Genomic DNA, 23,231 nt, shown 5'->3' with positions numbered 1-23,231 from the left:
GTTGCTGGACAGCTGGCATCTGGTGACACGGCTGGTGCCTAGTCAAGAACCAGGTGAGAACTTCTGCAAGAACCCGCAGGAAGTAAAGCCAGAAGAGAAAATGAGAAAACCCCTGAAAATATAGCAAGACTAATACTAGCATCCTTCACCACCAAGCACAAAGGAACTGCAATAAACAGCAAAGGGCTGAGCATGGAGCAGGATTATATAGCTCGCCTAATGATCAGGTGTTGATTACCTCATAATTATTCCCAGACAACCACTTTCTGCTATCTTCAACAGCAGACTGGACAAAATGCCACCATTGATTAGCGTCAGACAAAGCAGCATCCTGTGTTTCCTGGAAACCAGGCAAGACAGGGTCCCATCTTCCCCAGGCAGAGAAATCAGTGAGAGAAATGCTGTCTCGTGTTCTTACATACCCCACAACACCAGAAAGCGACACTCTACAAGATTGGGACAGTTTCCCTGCACGCGTAGGAACTCTGCCTCCAGGGTCAGGACAATGGCGACGCTTGCGACTGGGGTAGTGTAGAACTGGACCTGCTCCATTCCCAGGCGGGAGCACAGAACCACGATTCTTAACACTAAAAAGGAGGTATATCCACTGTATCAGTGAATTCCGCTTTTATTTTGGACATAAAGATATCTAGTACATTGAGCATATTTGGAACAACATTGGTCGGAAATTGCAATGGGAGCTGCCAGCAGTGGATCCTGATGATTTACATTCCCAAATGCATTCAACATAGCGTAACATTCCTCAGACAACCGTTATTAACCTCACCGCCAAGCATGCTAAGGAGTGTAAGTGCAGATCTTACAAAATAAATTAAGATGTTTTTGAAAATTCTGCACAGGGTTGTAGCAGCATGAATTAGCTGATGAGTTGCCTGTACTTAGAACAATATATTATGTAGAAAAATGTATATGCACTAAGGATCCCATCTTACACAGTTTAAAGCAGCATTTTTTGGAGAAGAGAAAACAAGCTTGCAAATCTATCAACAACATCATCTTACTCCAAAATCATGGAAATATCCCTTATTAATATTCATGAAAATAAGGGATTCTAAAGAGCCTGTCCAATCATTGACCTCAAATGAATATTTACAATTTTAATTCCTAATTGAAGGCTCTGTAATACTATCATTTAATTCGTTGCAAAAAACAAATTGTGTAAAAAACTTTTCTGTATTATCTCTTTTTACACTTAAAAATGTTCCTTTTTACCATCACTGCATTCTAAAGGTTTTGTAAGTGTATGAGAGCTTGTTTTTGGAGAGATGATTTTTTAATAACACTATTTTGGAGATATAAAAAGTTTTAAATAAGTTTTATTTAAAGGATTGTCTAGGACTTGGATATTGATGGCTTATCCTTAGGATAGGTCATCAATATCATATTGGATCGGTCATCTATATCAAAGTACTAGATAAACCCTTTAATTTAAATTTTGAGAGTAGTAATTTGTTTAATTTGTTTTAATGAGGTCCAATGTGCAATGTAAATGATTTGTTAACTTCATTCTATACTTTGTTATGATTACAATGATACTAAAGTTGTATGTTATTTTCTATTTTTTTACATTTTGCTACTTTTGCGAATGGAATTCTTTTTAGCATTTTTTGTGTTGCTGAATTCTAAATCCATTACACTGTTCACTTTGCATGAAAAAAATGGATCACAGCAAATTCTCATTATGGACTTAAACATAATCACTTTTATAATACATTACAATATTTGACGGTCAAATGTTATACTGATTGGCAGCTTATTAGGAATTGGTTTGTATATACTTTACATAGAATAGGAACCAGTGTTATGCCTAGGGATGAGCTGACCCGTGGAAGTTTGGCTCTGGTACCTGACCCGAACTTTATTCCAAAGTTCAGTTTGGGTACCAGAACTGTACCCGAACTTCAACCAAAACCCCAACCCCATTGTAAGAGAAAAAAAATCTCTCTCTCTTTCTCTGAAATGGACTTCCTCCTGAACTCTGAACATTGCAATGGACTTCCGGGGAAAGTCCATGTTCGGTGTTTAGCGTCAGAAACTAACTGTCCGGTATGAACACTAAACTTTCGGGTTCGCTCATCTCTACTTATGCCCATGGCTGCTGTGGCAACTCATTAGCATCCCTCAATTGTGTTGCAGGTTCACCACTCCTCTGTAGCTGTGAGTAAACCTTCACTGTGAAATTATAGCATGGCAGTTTGCAATGATAAAAACTACAAATCACAACAAGTCCTAAGTGTCTACAGATTTCAAGGAATGCTTGGATTTGTAGGTTTTTGCATTAAGGAGGAAGACAGTCACTTTATTTGGAGTTAGTCAATAAAAAAGATTGTCCATTTGGATATTTATTTTAAAAGGCTCACAATAGATTAAAAAAAATCAATACTTGTTTCTCCTTAGATATTTTCCTGTAGCTCTCACTCAGCTACTGGACCTACTTGATAACTGCCATTGCTTGGTACTAATACCCACATTCATCACCAGTTTCCTCAGTTCCTCTCCTGGCTTGAATGTCTTGTGATTGGATGGTTCATGTGCAGGCGACCTGAAACCCCAGGTAGGTATTGCTTCTTCTGAGAGACATGTGTCGTCACTATTGTAGTCTACAGCCCCCATCAGCTCATATGTCCAGACCCCGTTTTGGATGTATAGCCCGATGAGGACACAGAACGCAATGTGAAAGTAGCTTTATTATTTCGACCAATTCTATATTATATAAAAGCATAAAAATGCTGTCAGTGCTATGTGACTCCTGTGCTGTAAGGAGCAGGCTCAGCTTCTGAGCTTGTTCTCCATACCTGCACCAGTCATGTGCAGGACATGCATGTCACATGTCAGTAAGGGGATAGAAACAGAATTTTTTTTCCACAATGTATTTCAAAAACTATATGTGTGTGAAATTTCTTTTAATGCAGCCATACAAAAACTTGTTTTGTGGGACAAGATGTATTTTAATTAGTGATGAGCAAATGTGCTCAGATAAAGTGTTATGCGAGCATGCTCTGGTGTTATCCGAGTAATTTTGGGGTGCTCTGATATGTTCGAGATCATGAGGCTGCATGTTTTGTGGCATTAGACAGAAGCAACATATGCATGGATTGCCTAGCAAACAGGCAATCCCTGTATGTGCTGCGTCTGTCTACCGCCGAAAAACATGCAGCCGCAGGAATTTTCTAAAACTTTTGACAATATTAAAATGTTGTTTTATGTATTTCATAATATTGTTATAGTTAATTGATCCCTAGTTGTTCTATATAATGTATTGTACTTTAAGTGAAAATTCTATTTTTTCTGGTAAATGTGAGGCTGACTGAATGTTTGTAAATGCATATTGGCATTTCAAATCTAATCTTGTTTAGTAATGATTTATACTGTATTTATAAGCTGTAAATTTATTCTCTTTTCACATGGTTACAAAATGATATTAAAATTGATTACTATTCCAGTAAATAATAAAACAAGCAAACAGAATTGACCTCAGCAAATGTGACCTCCTTGTGAATTTTACAATTTAATTATAAATAAACAAATGAAACATTTTGGCATAGTAAATAAATAGTGTACAAGAAACTAAATGTATGACAATTGTAGATGTTCTATTACACTTCTTACTATATTACGGAAAATACAGATGCAAGCACCAAGTAAACCAAGTTCCAGCATTAGCTTGACTCCACTAATCTATTCGTATGTAATACCAAAGAAAAATGGAAGCAAATATGACTTCTGTTATAGCCCTTGATTGTATTACGCTATTGTATATTATTACCATGGCCTTGTGTCCCTGTATACCCCATTAAGCCATCTTGATCATCTGTAAATTGGAGTTTATACGTTGTTTTGCATATCTTTGATTATTATCTGATTACTACCTAGGAAAAGCCTATCTCCTTATGTTCCCTGTAGTGGTGAGGTGCTCATTGGCACTTTCTCCCGTTATTCTTTTATAATTTTATACTGAAATACTTTCTCAATAAAATATATTTCTTATATATTTATGGTAAGTCACATTTGCTTCCATTTTTTTTGGATATCTATAATAAAATGCTACAAGCATCCCTCTGCCTGAAGCCTTTATAGACTGTGCAAGCAGGACACGCCTGCACAGTCTGGCTCCAGACAGAAGAACGCATGGAGCCGTTAAAGGTAAGCGGAGTGTGTATGGCACCGGAGATTGCGGAATGCATAGGCACTGAACGCATACCGCGATCTCCGGTGCCATACTTACCTGACCGGGAGGAGCGTTGCCGCGGCGCCTCTTTTCTCGCCGGAGACCGGGACAGGAGTGAAGGTATCAGAATCAGCGCATGCGCATATCGCGATCCAGCTCCATTTTACTGAAGACACATTTGCAGTACTGCACACATTAAAAAAAAAAACAATTATACTCACCTTTCTTCCCTGTGCTCCGGAGCTGCTGCGTCCTGTTCTGCCGGAGGAGTGCAGCACAGGAGTACGAGCGTGCCCATGCCGCGCTGTTCGGCACCGCACTCCTCCCCCGGCCTGCGGCAGAACAGGACGCAGCAGCTCCGGAGCACAGGGAAGAAAGGTGAGAATAAGTGTTTTTTTTTTAATGTGTGCAGCATGAAAGGGATGAGGGGTGCCATACATACCAGGATTGGAGGATGAAGGGGCCACACATACCAGGATTGTGGGTTGAGGGGGCCACACATACCAGGATTGGGGAATGAGGGGTACCATACATACCAGGATGAGGGATGGAGTGCCATGCATACCAGGATTGGGGGATGAGGGGTACCATGCATACCAGTATTGGGGGATGAGAAGTTCCATGCATACCTGAATAGGGATGAGCGGTACCATGCATACCTGGATTGGGAAATAAGGATTACCATGCATACCATCATTGGGGGGTGAGGGGACCATGCATATCAGAATTTGGGATGAGGGGTGCCATACATACCAGGATTGGGAGGTGTGGGGTGCCATGCATACCAGCATTGGGGATGAGGAGTGTCATGCATACCAGGATAGCGATGAGGGGGCCATGCATGCCAGGATTGGGGAAGAGGGAGTCATGCATTCCAGGATGAGGGATTGGGTGCCATGCATACCAGGATTGGGGGATGAGGAGGCAATGCATACCAGAATTGTGATGAGGGGTGCCATGTAAACCAGGATGAGGGGACCATACATACCAGAATAGTGATGCGGGGTACCATGCATATCAGGATGAGGGATCGGGTACCATGCATACCAGGATGAGGGGTACCATGCATACCAGGATAGGGATGAGGGGTACTATACATACCAGAATAGAGATGAGGGGTGCCATGCATACCAAGATGAGGAATGGGATGCCATGCAAGCCAGGATTGGGGGATGGGGAGGCCAAACATACCAGGATTGGGGGATGAGGGGTGCCATACATACCGGTATTAGGATGAGTGGTGTCTTGTATACGAGGATAAGGGATACCATGCATACCAGAACAGGGATGAGTGGTACCATGCATACCAGGATGAGGGGTACCATACATACCAGGATAGGGATGAGGGGTACCATACATACCAGAATGAGGGATGGGGTGCCATGCATATTAGAATTGGGGGATGAGTGGTGCCATATATAAAAGTATTGGGGGATGAGGGGTGCCATACATGCCAGGATGATAGATCAGATGCCATGCATTACAGGTTTGGGGATGAGTGGTGGCATGCATACCAGGATTGGGGATGAGGTGTGTCATGCAAACCAGGATTGGGGATGAGGGGTGCCATGCATACCAGGATTCTGGGTGAGGATTGTCATGCATACCCGGATTGGGGATGAGGAGTGCCATGCATACCAGGATTGGGATGAGGGGTGCCAATCATACAAGGATTGGGGATGAGGGTTGCCATGCATACCAGGATTGAGGATGAGGGGGGAAATGCAAACCAGGATTGGGGATGAGGGGTGCCATGCATACCAGGATTGGGGATGAGGGGTGCCATGCATGCCAGGATTGGGGATGAGGGGTACCATGCATACCAGGATTGGGGATGAGGGCTGCCATGGATACCAGGATTGGGGATGAGGGGTGCCATGCATACCAGGATTGGGGATGAGGGGTGCCATGCATACTAGGATTAGGGATGAGGGGTGCCATGCATACCAGGATTGGGGATGAGGGGTGCCATGCATACCAGGATTCGGATGAGGGGTGCCATGCATTCCAGGATTCGGATGAGGGGCCATGCATACCAGGATTCGGATGCGGGGCCATGCATACCAGGATAGTGATATTTGGTGCCATACATACCAGGATAGGGATGAGGGATGGGGTTCCATTCATACCAATATGAGGGATGGGGTGCCATGCATAACAGGAGGAGGGGTACCAATTATACCAGAATAGGGATGAGGGGTACCATATATACCAGAATGTGGGATGGGGTGCCATGCATATTAGAATTGGGGGATGAGTGGTGCCATACATATCAGGAAGAGGGAATGGGTACCATACATACCAGGATTGGGGGATGAGGGGTGCCATACCTACCATTATGAGAGATGGGGTGCCATGCATTACAGGATTGGGGATGAGTGGTGGCATGCATACCAGGATTGGGGATGAGGGGTGCCATGCATACCAGCATTGGGGATGAGGGGTGCCATGCATACCAGGATTGTGGGTGAGGAGTGTCATGCATAACCGAATTGGGGATGAGGAGTGCCATGCATACCAGGATTGGGATGAGGGGTGCCATGCATACCAGGATTGGGGATGAGGGTTGCCATGCATACTAAGATTGAGGATGAGGGGTGACATGCAAACCAGGATTGGGGATGAGGAGTGCCATGCATAACAGGATTGGGGATGAGGGGAGCCATGCAAACCAGGATTGGGGATGAGGGGTACCATGCATACCAGGATTGGGGATGAGGGGTGCAATGCATTCCAGGATTGGGCATGAGGGGTGAAATGCATACCAGGATTGGGGATGAGGGGTGCCCGCATACCAGGATTGGGGATGAGGGGTGCCATGCATACCCGGATTGGGGATGAGGTGTGCCATGCATACCAGGATTCGGATGAGGGGTACCATGCATACCAGGATTCGGATGAGGGGCCATGCATACCAGGATTCGGATGCGGGGCCATGCATACCAGGATAGAGATATTTGATGCAATACATACCAGGATAGGGATGAGGGATGTGGTTCCATGCATACCAAGATGGGGATGAGGGGCCCATGCATACCAGGATTAGGTTGAGAGGGCCATGCATGCCAGAATTGGGTATGAGGGAGCCATGCATACCAGGATGAGGGATGATGAGCGATATGCATACCAGGATTGGGATGAGTACTGTCATGCATACCAGGATTGGGGATGAGGAGTGCCATGCATACCAGGATTGGGGATGAGGGGTGCCATGCATACCAGGATTGGGGATGAGGATTGCCATGCATATCAGGATTGGGGATAAGGTGTGCCATGCATACCAGGATTGGGGATGAGGGGTGCCATGCATACCAGGATTCGGATGAGGGGTACCATGCATACCAGGATTCGGATGTGGGGCCATGCATACCAGGATTGGCGATGAGGGGTGACATGCATACCAGGATTGTGGATGAGGAGTGTCATGCATACCCGGATTTGAGATGAGGAGTGCCATGCATTCCAGGATTGGGGATAAGGTGTGCCATGCACACCATGATTGGGGATGAGGGGTGCCATGCATACCAGGATTGGGGATGCGGGGTGCTATGCAAACCAGGATTGGGGATGAGGGGTGCCAGGCATACCAGGATTGGGGATGAGGGGTGCCATGCAAACCAGGATTGGGGATGAGGGGTGCCATGTATACCAGGATTGGGGATGAGGGGTACCAGGCATACCAGGATTGGGGGGGGTGAGGGGACCATGCATACCAGGATTGGGGATGAGGGATGACATACATACCAGGATTGGGGGGTGAGGGGTGCCATGTATACCAGAATTGGGGATCAGGGATGCCATGCATACCAGCATTGGGGATGAGGGGTACCATGCATACCATCATTGGGGGGGTGAGGGGACCATGTATATCAGGATTTGGGATGAGGGGTGCCATACATACCAGGATTGGGAGGTGAGGGGTGCCATGCATACCAGCATTGGGGATGAGGAGTGCCATGCATACCAGGATAGTGATGAGGGGGTCATGCATTCCAGGATTGGGGATGAGGGAGTCAGGCATACCAGTATGAGGGATTGGGTGCCATGCATACCAGGATTAGGGGATGAGGAGACAATGCATACCAGAATTGTGATGAGGGGTGCCATGTATACCAGGATGAGGGGACAATACATACCCGAATAGTGATGCGGAGTTCCATGCATACCAGGATGAGGGATGGGATGACATGCATACCAGGATGAGGGATGGGGTACCATGCATACCAGGATGAGGGGTGCCATGCATACCAGGATAGGGATGAGGGGTACCATACATACCAGAATAGAGATGAGGGGCGCCATGCATACCAGGATGAGGAATGGGATGCCATGCATACCAGGATTGGGGGATGAGGAGGCCAAACATACCAGGATTGGGGGATGAGGGGTGCTATGCATACCAGAATTGGGATGAGGGGTGTCATGTATACGAGGATGAGGGGTACCATGAATACCAGAATAGGGGTGAGTGGTACCATGCTTACCAGGATGAGGGATGGGGTGCCACGCTTATTAGAATTGGGGGATGAGTGGTGCCATACATACCAGGATGAGGGATTGGGTACCATACATACCAGGATTGGGGGTTGACGGGTGACATACATACCAGGAAGAGAGATGGGGTGCCATGCATTACAGGATTGGGGATGAGTGGTGACATGCATACCAGGATTGGGGATAAGGGTGCCATGCATATCAGGATTGGGGATGAGGGGTGCCATGCATACCAGGATTGTGGGTGAGGAGTGCCATGCATACGAGGATTGGGATGAGGGGTGCCTGCATACCAGGTTTGGGGATGAGGGTTGCCATGCATACCAGGATTGAGGATGAGGGGTGCCATGCAAACCAGGATTGGGGATGAGGGGTGCCATATATACCAGGATTGGGGATGAGGGGTGCCATGCATACCAGGATTGGGGATGAGGGGTGCCATGCATACCCGGATTGGGGATGAGGGGTGCCATGCATACCAGGATTGGGGATGAGGGGTGCCATGCATACCAGGATTGGGGATGAGGGGTGCCATGCATGCCAGGATTGGGGATGAGGGGTGCCATGCATACCAGGATTCGGAAGAGGGGTACCATGCATACCAGGATTCGGATGAGGGGCCATGCCTACCAGGATTCGGATGTGGGGCCATGCATACCAGGATAGAGATATTTGGTGCCATACATACCAGGATAGGGATGAGGGATGGGGTTCAATGCATACCAGGATGGGGATGAGGGGCCCATGCATACCAGGATAAGGCTGAGGGGGCCATGCATACCAGGATTGGGTATGAGGGAGCCATGTATTCCAGGATGAGAGATGATGGGCGATATGCATGCCAGGAGTGGGATGAGGACTGCCATGCATACCAGTATTGGGGATGAGGAGTGCCATGCATACCAGGATTGGGGATGAGGGGTGTCATGTATATCAGAATAGGGATGAGGGGTACCAAGCATACCAGGATTGGGGAGTGAGGGGTATCATGCATACCAGGTATTGGGGTGAGGGGACCATGCATATCAGGGTTGGGGATGAGGGGTGCCATACATACCAGGATTGGGAGGTGAGGGGTGCCATGCATACCAGCATTGGGGCTGAGGGGTGCCATGCATACCAGCATTGGGGATGAGGGGTGCCATGCATACCAGAATAGGGATGAGGGGTACCATGCATACCAGGATAGGGGGATGAGGAGTGCCATGCATACCAGGATAGTGATGAGGGGGCCATGCATACAAGGATTGGGGATGAGGGAATCATGCATACCAGGATGAGGGATTGGGTGACATGCATACCAGGTTTGGGGGACGAGGAGGCCATACATACCAGAATTGTGATGAGGGGTGCCATGTATACCAGGATGAGGGGATCATACATACCAGAATAGTGATGCGGGGTACCATGCATACCAAGATGAGGGATGGGGTACAATGCATACTAGGATGAGGGGTACCATACATACCAGGATAGGGATGAGGGGTACCATACGTATCAGATTAGAGATGAGGGGTGCCATGCATACCAGGATGAGGAATGGGTTGCCATGCATGCCAGGATTGGTGGATGAGAAGGCAAAACATGCCAGGATTTTGGGATGAAGGGTGCCATACATACCAAAATTGGGATGAAGGATGCCATGTATACCAGTATGAGGGATACCATGCATACCAGAATAGGGAAGAAGGGCACCATACATACCAGGATGAGGGATGGGGTGCCATGCATACCAGGATGAGGGGTACCATACATACCAGGATAGGGATGAGGGGTACCATATATACCAAGATGAGGGATGGGGTGCCATGCATATTAGGATTGGGGGATGAGTGGTGCCATACATACCAGGATGAGGGATTGGATACCATACATACCAGGATTGGGGATGAGGGGTGCCATACATACCAGGATGAAAGATGGGGTGCCATGCATAACAGGATTTTGGATGAGGGGTGGCATGCATACCAGGATTGGGGATAAGGGGTGCCATGCATACCAGGATTGGGGATGAGGGGTGCCATGCATACCAGGATTCGGATGAGGGTCATGCATACCAGGATAGTGATATTTGGTGCCATACATACCAGTATAGGGATGAGGGATGGGGTACCATGCATACCAGGATGGAGGTGAAGGGCCCATGCATACCAGGATTAGGCTGAGGGTGCCATGCATGCAAGGATTGTGGATGAGGAGTGCCATGTATGCCAGGATTGGGATGAGGACTGCCATGCATACCAGGATTGGGGATGAGGAGTGCCATGCATACCAGGATTAGGGATGAGGGGTGCCATGCATTCCCGGATTGGGGATGAGGAGTGCCATTCATAACAGGATTGGGGATGAGGAGTGTCATGCATACCAGGATTAGGGATGAGGGGTGCCATGCATGCCAGGATTGGGGATGAGGGGTACCATCCATACCAGAATGAGGGGTACCATACATACCAGGATAGAGATGAGGGATGGGGTACCATCCATACCTGGATGGGGGTGAGGGGCCCATTCATACCAGGATAAGGCTGAGGGGGCCATGCATGCCAGGATTGGGTATGAGGGAGCCATGCATACCAGAATGAGGGATCAGAGGCGATATGCATGCCAGGATTAGGATGCGGGGTGCCATGCAAACCAGGATTGGTGGTGAGGGGTGCTATGCATACCAGGATTGGTGGTGAGGGGTACAATGCATAACAGGATAGGGATGAGGGGCCATGCATACCAGGATGGGGATGAGGGGTGTCATGCATACCAGGATGGGGATGAGGGGTGCCATGCATACCAGGATAGGGATGAGGGGTGCCATGCATACCAGGGTAGGAGTAAGGGGTGCCATGCACACCAGGTTATGTTTGAGGTTTGCCTTGCATACCAGGATAGGATGGGGGGACAGGATGGGGGCAGCACAAATACCAGGATGGGGGGCAGCACACCCAGGCATAGAATGGGTTCAGTAGCTACTTCTATATATTTGGATGTGCATATATTATAGAACCATTTTTTCTTTGGGTACCTCTATTTATATGGAGTAACAGTTAACGTAAAATGTGAAAATGGCTGGTTACGCAAATAGTGTATATTTGTGAATTCTTTTTAAATTTTTGTGTAAAACTTTGAACTAGATATAAAATTTAGCTTTTGTTCCATCTTGTAATAATGAGGGTCAGCCTATGTTTACTTTGACTTTCAGGAAATAATCAAAATTAGTCAAGGTTTCAGTAATATTCTTGCTGTTTATAGTGGCTAAGTGTTCAATTTGCTTTTTGAGGTGACAGGCTCCCTTTAAATTTATTGAATGGATTGGCACAAATATAGCAAGAAAACAAGAAAAGAAAAGGTAATTTTCAATGGTCAGATTTCAAAAGGCATAATTTTTTTAACACAGTTGTGCTTTGGGGAAGGGTGTAATAATGTTTACACAGAAACAAAAACACAACAAAACAAAGACCCTCCTTCCCATTTCATACTATCAGTAGAGATGAGCGAACCTGTTGTCTCGTACTTAATGCCGAACACAGACTTCTCTCATAAGTTAGTTGCAACGTTTGAAGTTCTGGGGAAAAGAGAGAGAGAAATTTCCAGCTAAAAAATTCAGGTCTCCATTGTTTTCAATGTGGTTTGGGTTCTGGTTCAAGTTTGGGTACAGTTCTGTTTCCTGAACCAAACTTTGGAATATAGTTTGGGTCGGGTACCAGTACCCGAACATCCACAGGTCTGCTCATTCCTGGCTGTCAGCAGTGGCACTATATGGAATAGAAATGTCACAAGACCTCAAAAATAAAATAATTTCTTTACACAAAAGAATGAAGACTACTAGAAGATCATCGAAGCTTTACTTATCAGTCAGAAAACTGTAGCAAAAGTAGCAAAATTGATACAAAAAATTAAAAAAACATGGAACTGCAACAATCTCACAGAGACATCCAGGCCAACCACAGAAGTTAACATCAAAGCTCAAGTGTCTTTTGATGGGAAAGGTTGAGGAAAATCAACATGCACAGTCTATACAGTTATTGGGGATGTCCACCGAATAAAGTATATTTTAATCAATAGATCTTGGAATAAAAATAAGTTCCTCAGTTGAATGTGTTAAATATAAATATTCCTGTCCTGAGATAATCTTATAAATGTGCCCCTGCTGTGTACTGTGTAATGGCTGTGTCTGACCGTGCAGTAACATGATCTGCACATACCATATCTCTTGGCCAGGTGAGGAATCAAAAGAATATACAGACATTACAGCATAGCAGATTCTTTCTGTTAGATAAAACATTTCCCTTCCTTTTTAAAAACATGTTTTACCTCACAGAAAGAATCTGCTGTGATCTCATGCTGTATTATCTGTATACTTTTTTGCTTTCTCCCTTGACCAGGTGATGTGGTATGATCAGACCATGTCCCTGTACGGTTAGACACAGCCACAACCAAAAATTAAAGGACATTATATAGTGTCCCCAACAGTGACATAACACAGTCCCAATAGAGTTTACTTTGGTTGTCTTGTACCCTAAAGAGCACAAGTACATGTATTGTGTAATCAGCTATGTGCTTAGCGTCTTACATGTGTAATGTCTTTCATTTATGCCACGTATACTCCTTATACACAACTTAGTCAACTGTACACTTTAGTAGAAGTTATTAAGATGAGGGATGGGGTACCATCCATACCAGGATGGGGGTGAGGGGCCCATTCATACCAGGATAAGGCTGAGGGTGCCATGCATGCCAGGATTGGGTATGAGGGAGCCATGCATACCAGGATGAGGGATCAGAGGCGATATGCATGCAAGGATTAGGATGCTGGGTGCCATGCAAGCCAGGATTGGGGGTGAGGGGTGCTATGCAGGCCTAACTTTGTCTCTGACCTGCGCTGGCTGACCTTGTGGTAGGGCCTTCTCTTGGAGTTCACGCTCCCAGTATGCGGGGCCTAAGCGTCTCCTGGCTCTGTCACGTATCAGCACCTTAGCGATCCTGGGACTTGTAGTTCTCCAGGGATTCCGGTTATGCCTTACTGGGTCATAGAGATCCCGGTAAGCTCGGATCCGGTGTCCGGTAAATGCTTCGGGGTGAGCTGGTTAAACCCCTCTGCCCCTTATGTACTAACTCGCCACTCGCCTTCGGCCTACTCGGGCCCTCACTAGGCTATACACACTAAAGGCAGCTTGCCGCGCTTCACCGATCTTATGGCGCCGGCACACCTTAAGCTCTGTCTGGGCTCCCTGAATATTTCTAGCAGGAGCCTCGTCCTCCACTGCTGAACTATTAACTGAGTTCTCCAGACTAGACTGCGCTCAACTGCAGACTGACCTCTCTTAGGCTTCTCTACTGCAGGAACTCTTCAGAGGAACTGAACTGCCTAGCTCCACCTTCCCTATTTATATCCCTAATGGGCTCCCTCTGCTGGTCTGAGGTGGAAGGTATAGATGTGTGAAAGTTTATGGGGGCCTCTTGTGGAGGATTCCATCAATGCACTCTTCTAGGATCTGTGATACCAAGCGCAGCGGGGCGTCACAGATGCTATTGACGATGAGGTTAGGTTGCGCCTTCCTGGACAGAGACGGAGTACTGGAAGCACGTCAACAACTGCATCCTCAACCACAACTCTGCCTCTGACCACAAGTCGTTGTGGCTCTTCAGGTCGCATGGGCTCTAAGCCTTGCATATCCTGGGCATTTTTTCAGATCGATAAGGATGACTCAACTCGTGTTATCTGTAATATTTGTCACCAAAAGCTAAGTAGAGGCCAAAAAATCCATAGTTTGAGTACTTCATGCATGTACCGTCACATGGATATGAAGCATAAGTTGCAGTGGGAAGCTCACTGTGCTACAATGCGGCCTAGCGGGCCGGGCCAACCACCGTCTGCCCCATCTTGTGCATCCGCAGCCTCTTCATCCTCTGTGACTGGGGGGACAGCAGTCACACATGTTTTTGGATGCAGACCTGCCACCTCTTTACCCGCAACAGCCAGTGTGATTGGCAGGTCATCAGTTCATTGGGAAGGGGAAACACCTGCTGGTGTTGAGCGCTCTCCGACATCGAGAGCACCACCTTTGGATCAAGGCAACCTAACATGTCCGCCTGCATCTTCCTCACAGACCGGCAGTTTGCCGGGGACACCCTACTCAACCCCGTCTAAGCACAACAGCCAGCCCTCGGTCCCTCAGATGTGGAAAAGTAAAAGACCATTTCCTCCTAGCCATGACAAAGCTAAGAGGTTGAATTTCACCATCTGCAAGCTGTTGGCTACAGAAATGCTGCCTTTCCGCCTGGAGGGCACAGAGGATTTTTGAGACCTTATGTCCATCACAGTGCCCCAGTACCAGATGCCCAGTCGGCACTACTTCTCAAAGAAAGGTGTGCCTGCGCTCCACCAGCATGTCGCACACAACATCACCGCTTCTTTGAGAAACTCTGTGTGTGACAGGGTGCATTTCACCACAGACACTTGGACGAGTAGGCATGGACAGGGGCGTTACATGTCGCTGACTGGGCACTGGGTAACTATGGTGACAGCAGGCCAAGGGGCTGCTGTCCAAGTCTTGCCGTCCCCACGAGTTGTGCGTCAATCCTCTTTATCTCAAAGTTCCTCCACTGCTTCTGCCTCCTCAACCTCCTCTCGGTCCTCCACCTGCACCCAAAGCCTGTCTGGTAATGCCACCTGCTTTCTAACTGCGCAGATGGAATCCTGCACACCTCCTTATTATGCTGGCAGCAGGGCTCAGCGGCATCAGTGTTTACTTTGAAATGTCTGGGAAATGTGAGTCACACAGCTGAGGAGTTGTGGTCAGCTCTGGAGACCCAGTTTAATGAATGATTGTCTCCACTGGACCTGCAACCAGGGAAGGCCGTGTGCGACAATGCTGCAAACCTGGGTGCGGCCCTTCGCCGGGGTAATGTCACACACGTGCCTTGTATGGCTCACATGTTGAACCTGGTATTCCAGCAATTTTTAGCCCACTATCCCGGACTAGATGGCCTTTTGCAGAGGGCACGGTCGCTGTGTGCTCACTTCCGCCGTTTACATCCCGCAGCTCAACGACTTACATTTCTACAGAAGTCGTTGGGCCTGCCAGTTCACCGGCTGAAATGCGATGTGCCGACACGGTGGAATTCAACTCTGCACATGTTGTAGCAACTGTGGCAGCACCGACAAGCCCTGGTGCAAGACGTTCTGACGTATAGCCTGGGCCAACGAGATCCAGAGGTGGGGCAAATCACGCTGCAGGAGTGGTCTCAGATCAGGGACCTATGAAGTTGACGCACCCCCTGGGCCGTGGGGTACCTGGAGCCGGGCCGGTAGACGCTGGGGGTTGTAGTCACTGTGGCGGTGACCCGGTCCTTGACCCAGGGCGGTCAATCCAAGGGTAATTTGTATATATGGGTTTTATAATGTCCGACTATGCCACCTGTGGAGTGCGGCCAAAGGGGCCGCCGCTGCGGAACAGTCCTCTGAATGTGGTGGTTTTGCAGCAATGGTATTATTACTCCCCACTGGAAGAGTGTAGCTTCAGGGCAGTGTGGGTGGATGATGGTGGTTGTAGTGCACTGAGTCAGTAATGAACACAGAGTCCGTGTGATGCAGTCCCAAGATCTTTACTCACAGTTGTTGCAGTCCAGATTACAGATACCAGAGCAATCTCCCCCGTCGTGCTGTGCGTACCCAGTGAGGGGCTCAGTCCACCCCCAGATAGCTCTGGAGTACTTAGCAGGACCTCCTCCTGTGTGTCCTTCTCTGGCGATCTCCCTGCACCTCACACCCAGTGACGCTTCTATCCGGTATCCTCGGGCCTTGGCGGGCGACATGTGTTCCGTCCCCTGGGTCCTATGTGGCTACCTTCTTAGTGAGACTGGTGTGGACTTTGGCCTGCAGTACATGAAATGCTGCAGCCTCCGGTTTCTAGTTGAGCCTTGCTGTTTCTCCGCTAGTTGAGGGACCGGTTCCCCTTATCTGGCCTGACCCCTCTACCTCCTGGTAGCAGCGGGAGTACGGGTGGCCTTCTGCCCGGCCCGTAGCCCTAGGGTCCCTTCGGTTCCTGGAGCCTTCCTACTCCCACTCCTCTCTTCTCTCCTTCAGTCCTGGGCCTCCCAGGCTAGGCCCGCCTCTGGAGCAGAGCTCATGCAGAGCCTCTGCTCCTGTCACTTTTCCTCCTCTGACTGGCTTGCTCTTTCTAAGATGGCTTCCTATTTATACTCTCCCTGTCATGTGCTCCCCTAAGCTGCTCCCCTAAGCACCCACTACATAGTACCCTCCCGCCAGCTAGGGACCTGGGACTGTGCTCTCCCTTAGGAGCAATCTCACCCTACCCCCACTGCGGGTATGTGTTGGATGCAGGTGTTATGGTCCTGAGCCATACGCCTTCCTTACCTGAGGATGAGATACCACACCTCTGGGTGAGATGCAGTAACTCTGTGGCGACTGAACCCTCAGGGGCGCCACACACCCTTCTGCACAGTTTTGAAATGGCGACGAAGATGTTTAGTGCTGACGACGATGCCATTATCAGCATGACTATTCCGGTGATTTACATGCTGGAGCACACATTAAACAGAATTCAGAGTCAGGTGGTGGGACAAGAGGAGGTGGAAGAAGTAGAGGAGGAGTCGTATGCGGAAGGGATAACACCTCCAAGGTCCAGAGGGTCGGCAGCACCAAGGCGGCAGGCATGGGAGGGTAGGGGAGAGGGATTAACCAGGGCGCATAGTAGCAGCCAAACTGTTGAGGAAGGTGCAGGAGCCGAGGAAGAAGTGGAGGACGAACTGGCGATGGGCATGGAAGACTCATCAGATGAGGGAGACCTTGATCGCATTTCTCTTGTGCGAGGTTTGGGGGAGAGGGCAGAGGAAGGAAGCATGATTCTTACCTTGCTACCAACACAACAAGGACTTGGTCCTCCTGGATGCGCAAGACACATGAGTGCCTTCTTGCTGCACTACCTGCAACATGACCCTCGAATTGTCAGAATTCGAAGTAATCCCGACTACTGGGTTGCCACACTCTTAGATCCCCGGTACAAAAGTAAATTTGCCAAAATAATTCCTGCCATAAAAAGGGATTTACGCATGCAGGAGTATCTGCAGACGCTGTTGCAGAATCTTACATGTGCTTTTCCACAAAACACCAGTGGTGCACGTAGTGAATCTCACAGTTCTAACTTGCCAACCGTGGGACTGTCGAGTCTTCATCACTCAAACCATAACAGTAACACAGTATCTGCTGGTAACAGCAATTTTGTGGAATTGTTTCACCACTTTTTTAGACCATCCTTAGCAAGGCCACAGGAGACAAGAAGTCTGACACATAGTCAACGCCTAGAGAGGATGGTTCAGGAGTATCTCCAAGTGAACATCGAAGCCATGACTGTGTCACTGGACCCTTGCTCATTTTGGGATTCCAATCCGGAAAAATGGCCGGAGCTTGCCACTCACGCCTTGGAGATCTTGTCATGCACTGCAGCCAGTATTCTCTCTGAACGTGTGTTCAGCGCTGCTGGTGGTGTGCTGACAGATAAGCGCAAGCGGCTGTCCTCTGAGAATGTAGACAGACACACGTTCATAAAGATGAACAAATCATGGATTCGCAAGGACTTTTCTACCCCTGTGTCATCCTGGGGAGACTAAAAGCTTGAGGATTATGTAAAATCACCTCACCAACCGTTTTAAGCAACTGTGGGGCAATTGATGCCACTTAACCCTAGACCGCATGACTATAAAAATCTACACTTTCACATACCTGGGGCCTTTTAGGCCCGTGTGCAAATAACATGGAATAACTCAAACTCAAATGACAAACAACTAAATACATGAAGAATACCTAGAGTTTCAAAATTCTAACTAAAGTAATCTTGCAGAAAATAGAAAACAATTAACAGGGCAGGCCTGCGAGGCCCCAGGTATGCGTTCTAGGGTTAAGTGGTGTCTGTGCCACAATTTTGGGAAAAAATGGAGCCTCTTTTTGGAGTCCCCTTGCTGTGTCTTAGTTGATGTTGGCATCGTCAATTCGAGGTGGGTTGGGTCGCTCCCCCCTCCCCTTTTAACTGTAAGAAACTACATACACTATGGCTTGGGGTAACGCAGATGGTTGAGTCTGAAGAGCTGTTTACTCAGAGGTCTGCTCCAAAGCTTCAGTGTCTGCTAGTCAGCATAGAATTTTTAACTGCATCTAGCCTAGGCAATACTTTGGGCGTAGTAGCCCAGCTGCGAAGCAAGCTGCACCGCCTGTGTATCTAATAAGAATTTTTAAATGCATCTAGCCTAGGCAGACTGTGGGGACCCCCAACCAAACCCAGACGCTCAGCCCCCCTACCGCCCCCCTTTCCTTGACAATACAATAATGTAACTCTTACAACTGGATGGGTGAGGATCGGTCACAGCTTTATTAACTCTTTATATTCATTCCATTAGAAAGGCATTTTATTTCTAAAATAATTCAGCTTGTTGCAGCATGCCCTGGGTCTCCAATAGTTGGCCAACAAGTGTAACTCTCCAACATGTCCTTTCTATTTCCAGGCCCCGGAGGATCCTGCGTACTCGTATGCTGGACTCTGACCCCCACCCATCACTCTTAACGCTTGTTCCACTCCGTCCTGGAGTCCTGACAGGAATATGTCCAGTCCAATATCCATTAAGTGAACACCATCGGGCCGTATGAGGCCTGCTTTATCTCCTTCCAGTTGTCGGCGTCGTATCACTACACCGCCTCTGTCTCTACTAAATTTTGCCATCCGAATATTTATTACCCGCCTTGTCCGTTTGATGGCCTTGATGTCTCGCGCACCTTCCCATACCGCTATCGGCACAATCTCTGACCATACTATAGCTAGTTTTGTGAAAAATTCTCTGAAGCGCTTAGTGTCTAGTTTCATTACTGCCATTAGTTATGCACTCTTGTGATGAACTAGGTTGTTTCCCCCGGCCTGTATAACTTAAATGACCAGACTTCTTGCCTCTCTCCCTACCTTGATTACCTCCATTAGTACCTGTGGCCATAGCAGGCCTCTAATACCTCTCCAGTTGAAATATGTGTTATGAAACTCTAATTTCCTCCCACCTGGGCGGACTTTCGCCCTTTTTTCTTCCCAATATATATACGAGTGGCCTATCACCCACACTGTTGGCTTAGCGTCACCTGTAAAAGAAACAAACCACGTTAGGATAACAAGTCCGGTCTTATGTATCTCGCCAAACACGTGGATCGCCATCTCCCTATCCTCTGAACTTCCGTTTCTGACAGTCCTGCTCTTGCTGCTTCCGTGGCCGCGCCTATGCGGAATGAGTGTGTCCCGTAATCTTTGGGGTGGTTCCCTGCCGATGTTATGCATTTATTAAATATAGCTTGGAACTGGTATCTTGATAATGGCGTTCCATCAATGTGTGATAGGAAGAAATTACTTTGTGATCTGTTGGTTAGATATGTTTTTACTATTGTTACCCGACTCAGTGTACCGTTTGTGAGTTGTAGAAGTACCCAAGTGCCCCTGCCCGCTGGAACCGTTTTCGATTGGCGTATGCGTAGAAGTATTGCATTATAGGCTATGACTACGTCCTGGTGTAATAAGCCTCCACTGGTGGTAATTTTGGATTGAGGGACTAATTCGCTTATCCATAGCGCCCCGATGAAGACAATCACAAATGCAGTAGACAGTAGAGTTGCTTCAAATTGTGAGTGTCATGTTAATGGTGTTAGGGATATGATGTGAGAAATCAGTTTTAGTGACACGGGACGGGACGTCTACACTCCTGACTTGGTTGACCCCTTTTCCACCCTTTTATGAATTGTCTGATGATGAATCTTTGTCACATCTCCCCAATTCAGTAGTTGGATGTGAAATGCTACTCCGGTCAGACACCGCTGCACTGACGCCCCTGATATGCCCCTCATCATTAGCTGTTGGAGAAATTCTATGGTGACTTGTGATCTGGCTTGTTCAAATTGGTCAACCCGTCTGCCTGCTACTAGTCGTGTCCACTCATCCCATGCCTTACTGTATGCTTGCTACGTCGACGGGGCAACTGACGCTCTGATTAATGGCATCAACTATTCGCCACTAGATCCCATAGGGAGGGTGGGCAACTGTTGCCCGATGGGTGGGCGTTGGGGAAGAGCTCTGTGAAAATCTGCCAATTGAATTGTTGTTATAAAGCGTTGGAAGCAGCTTTAGACCCCTCAGCATAGTGGCTAGCGTGAACCCATACATTGTGTTTTAGGCACAGGAATGCTAGCCGGCGTAGTATGCCTAGCCCTGGGAGAGACGATGATGCCATCTTATTAATGCAATGCGTTAGGCTGGTGTTTTTTGTTATGAAGCGTATATTTTTGTTAGCCAGGCGTGCGCCCCATATTTCTATTGCTACCACTATTTGGAAGAAAAATTATTTTCAGGGCTAGATGCAGCTAAAAATTATTATTAATTTCAAAGCTGGTGGAGCTTGGTATAGATGGCCTAATACAATGAGTACCACACACTGCTACAAGCCCAAATATTTTTTCAGAGCTAGATGCAGATAAAAATTATTTTTAATTTGCAACCTGGTGGAGGTTAGTATAGATGGACTAATAGACCAAGTCCCACACACTGCTAGAAGCCTAAATATTTTTTCAGAGCTAGATGCAGATAAAAATTATTTTTAATTTGCAACCTGATGGAGGTCAGTATAGATGGACTAATAGAACAAGTCCCACACACTGCTAGAAGCTGAAATATTTTTTCAGAGCTAGATGCAGAAAAAAGTGATATTGAATTTGCAACCTGATGGAGGTCAGTATAGATGGACTAATAGAACAAGTCCCACACACTGCTAGAAGCCTAAATATTTTTTCAGAGCTAGATGCAGATAAAATTTATTTTTAATTTGCAACCTGGTGAAGGTTAGTATGGACGGACTAATAGTACAAGTCCCACACACTGCTACAAGCCAAAATATTTTTTCAGAGCTAGATGCAGAAAAAAATTATTTTGAATTTGCAACCTGAGGGAGGTCAGTATAGATGGACTAATAGACCTAGTCCCACACACTGCTAGAAGCCTAAATATTTTTTCAGAGCTAGATGCAGATAAAAATTATTTTTAATTTGCAACCTGGTGGAGGTTAGTATAGATGGACTAATCGACCAAGTCCCACACACTGCTAGAAGCCTAAATATTTTTTCAGAGCTACATGCAGAGAAAAATGATATTGAATTTGCAACCTGATGGAGGTCAGTATAGATGGACTAATAGACCAAGTGCCACACACTGCTAGAAGCCTAAATATTTTTTCAGAGCTAGATGCAGATAAAAATTATTTTTAATTTGCAACCTGATGGAGGTCAGTATAGATGGTCTAATAGAACCAGTCCCACACACTGCTTGAAGCTGAAATATTTTTTCAGAGTTAGATGCAGAAAAAGTTATATTGAATTTGCAACCTGATTTAGGTCAATATAGATGGACTAATAGAACAAGTCCCACACACTGCTAGAAGCCTAAATATTTTTTCAGAGCTAGATGCAGATAAAAAATATTTTTAATTTGCAACCTGATGGAGGTCAGTATAGATGGACTAATAGAACAAGTCCAACACACTGCTAGAAGCTGAAATATTTTTTCAGAGCTAGATGCAGAAAAAAATTATATTGAATTTTCAACCTGATGGAAGTCAGTATAGATGGACTAATAGAACCAGTTCCACACACTGCTAGAAGCCTCAATATTTTTTCATAGCTAGATGCAGATAAAAATTATTTTTAATTTGCAACCTGATGGAGGTCAGTATAGATGGACTAATAGAATGATGCTATGCCCAAAAGGTTTTACTTCACTAGGTGCAGTAAAAAAATTGTATTCTATACACAGGTGGTGTAACCTGCAACACAGATAGGCTACTCCACTGACTAACACACTCTGCAATAGGCCAAAAAGGATTTGCTATGCTAGATTTAGCCAAATGCTGTGAAAAAAACTTGCACAGCACTGGCACAGACCTGCCTGGCAAAAAGTGATAGGAACTGATGTAAAATAGCCCTTAAAAGGACTGCAATTACAATTAGTCTTTACTCCCAACCTATCTATTTAAGAGCACAGACCTGCCTGATAAAAGTCGTATGAAATGATGTAACCTAGTCCTTAAAAGGACTGCTATCACAACTCTTCACTACTCCCAAGCTAACTGCAGATTTGTGTGAAAATTGGCTTGAAATTAACAAAGTATAGCGCACACAGCAACAGCGGTGCCGTCTAACACGCAGCTGCAGCAGTGAGAAAATGGTGGCGACGGGGAAAATGGCTGGGTCTTATAGGGCAAGGACATGTGACATACACTGCCAATGACACATGCCCTTGCTTGTGTGAAAAAAAGCAGTTCGCTCCGTGTGTGCGCTGCTGATAGGCTGACAGATTGCACCTTCCCACTGTAAATGCTTGAAAGAGAAAAAAAAATGGAGATCTTCATTATTCCTGCAGAGATCCATCCCCTGCCCCTCCCCCCGCCCCGCTGTACACTCAAACTGCGTATTAACATTAATTTTCAGCATTACTGAGAAAAAATCCAGTTATGATTTTGGTGC

The sequence above is a fragment of the Phyllobates terribilis genome, unplaced genomic scaffold (genome assembly GCF_046119375.1).
Source record: "Phyllobates terribilis strain yellow unplaced genomic scaffold, ASM4611937v1 Scaffold_1__5_contigs__length_1240528914, whole genome shotgun sequence".
NCBI lineage: Eukaryota > Metazoa > Chordata > Amphibia > Anura > Dendrobatidae > Phyllobates > Phyllobates terribilis.
This window is presented reverse-complemented; position numbering follows the sequence as displayed.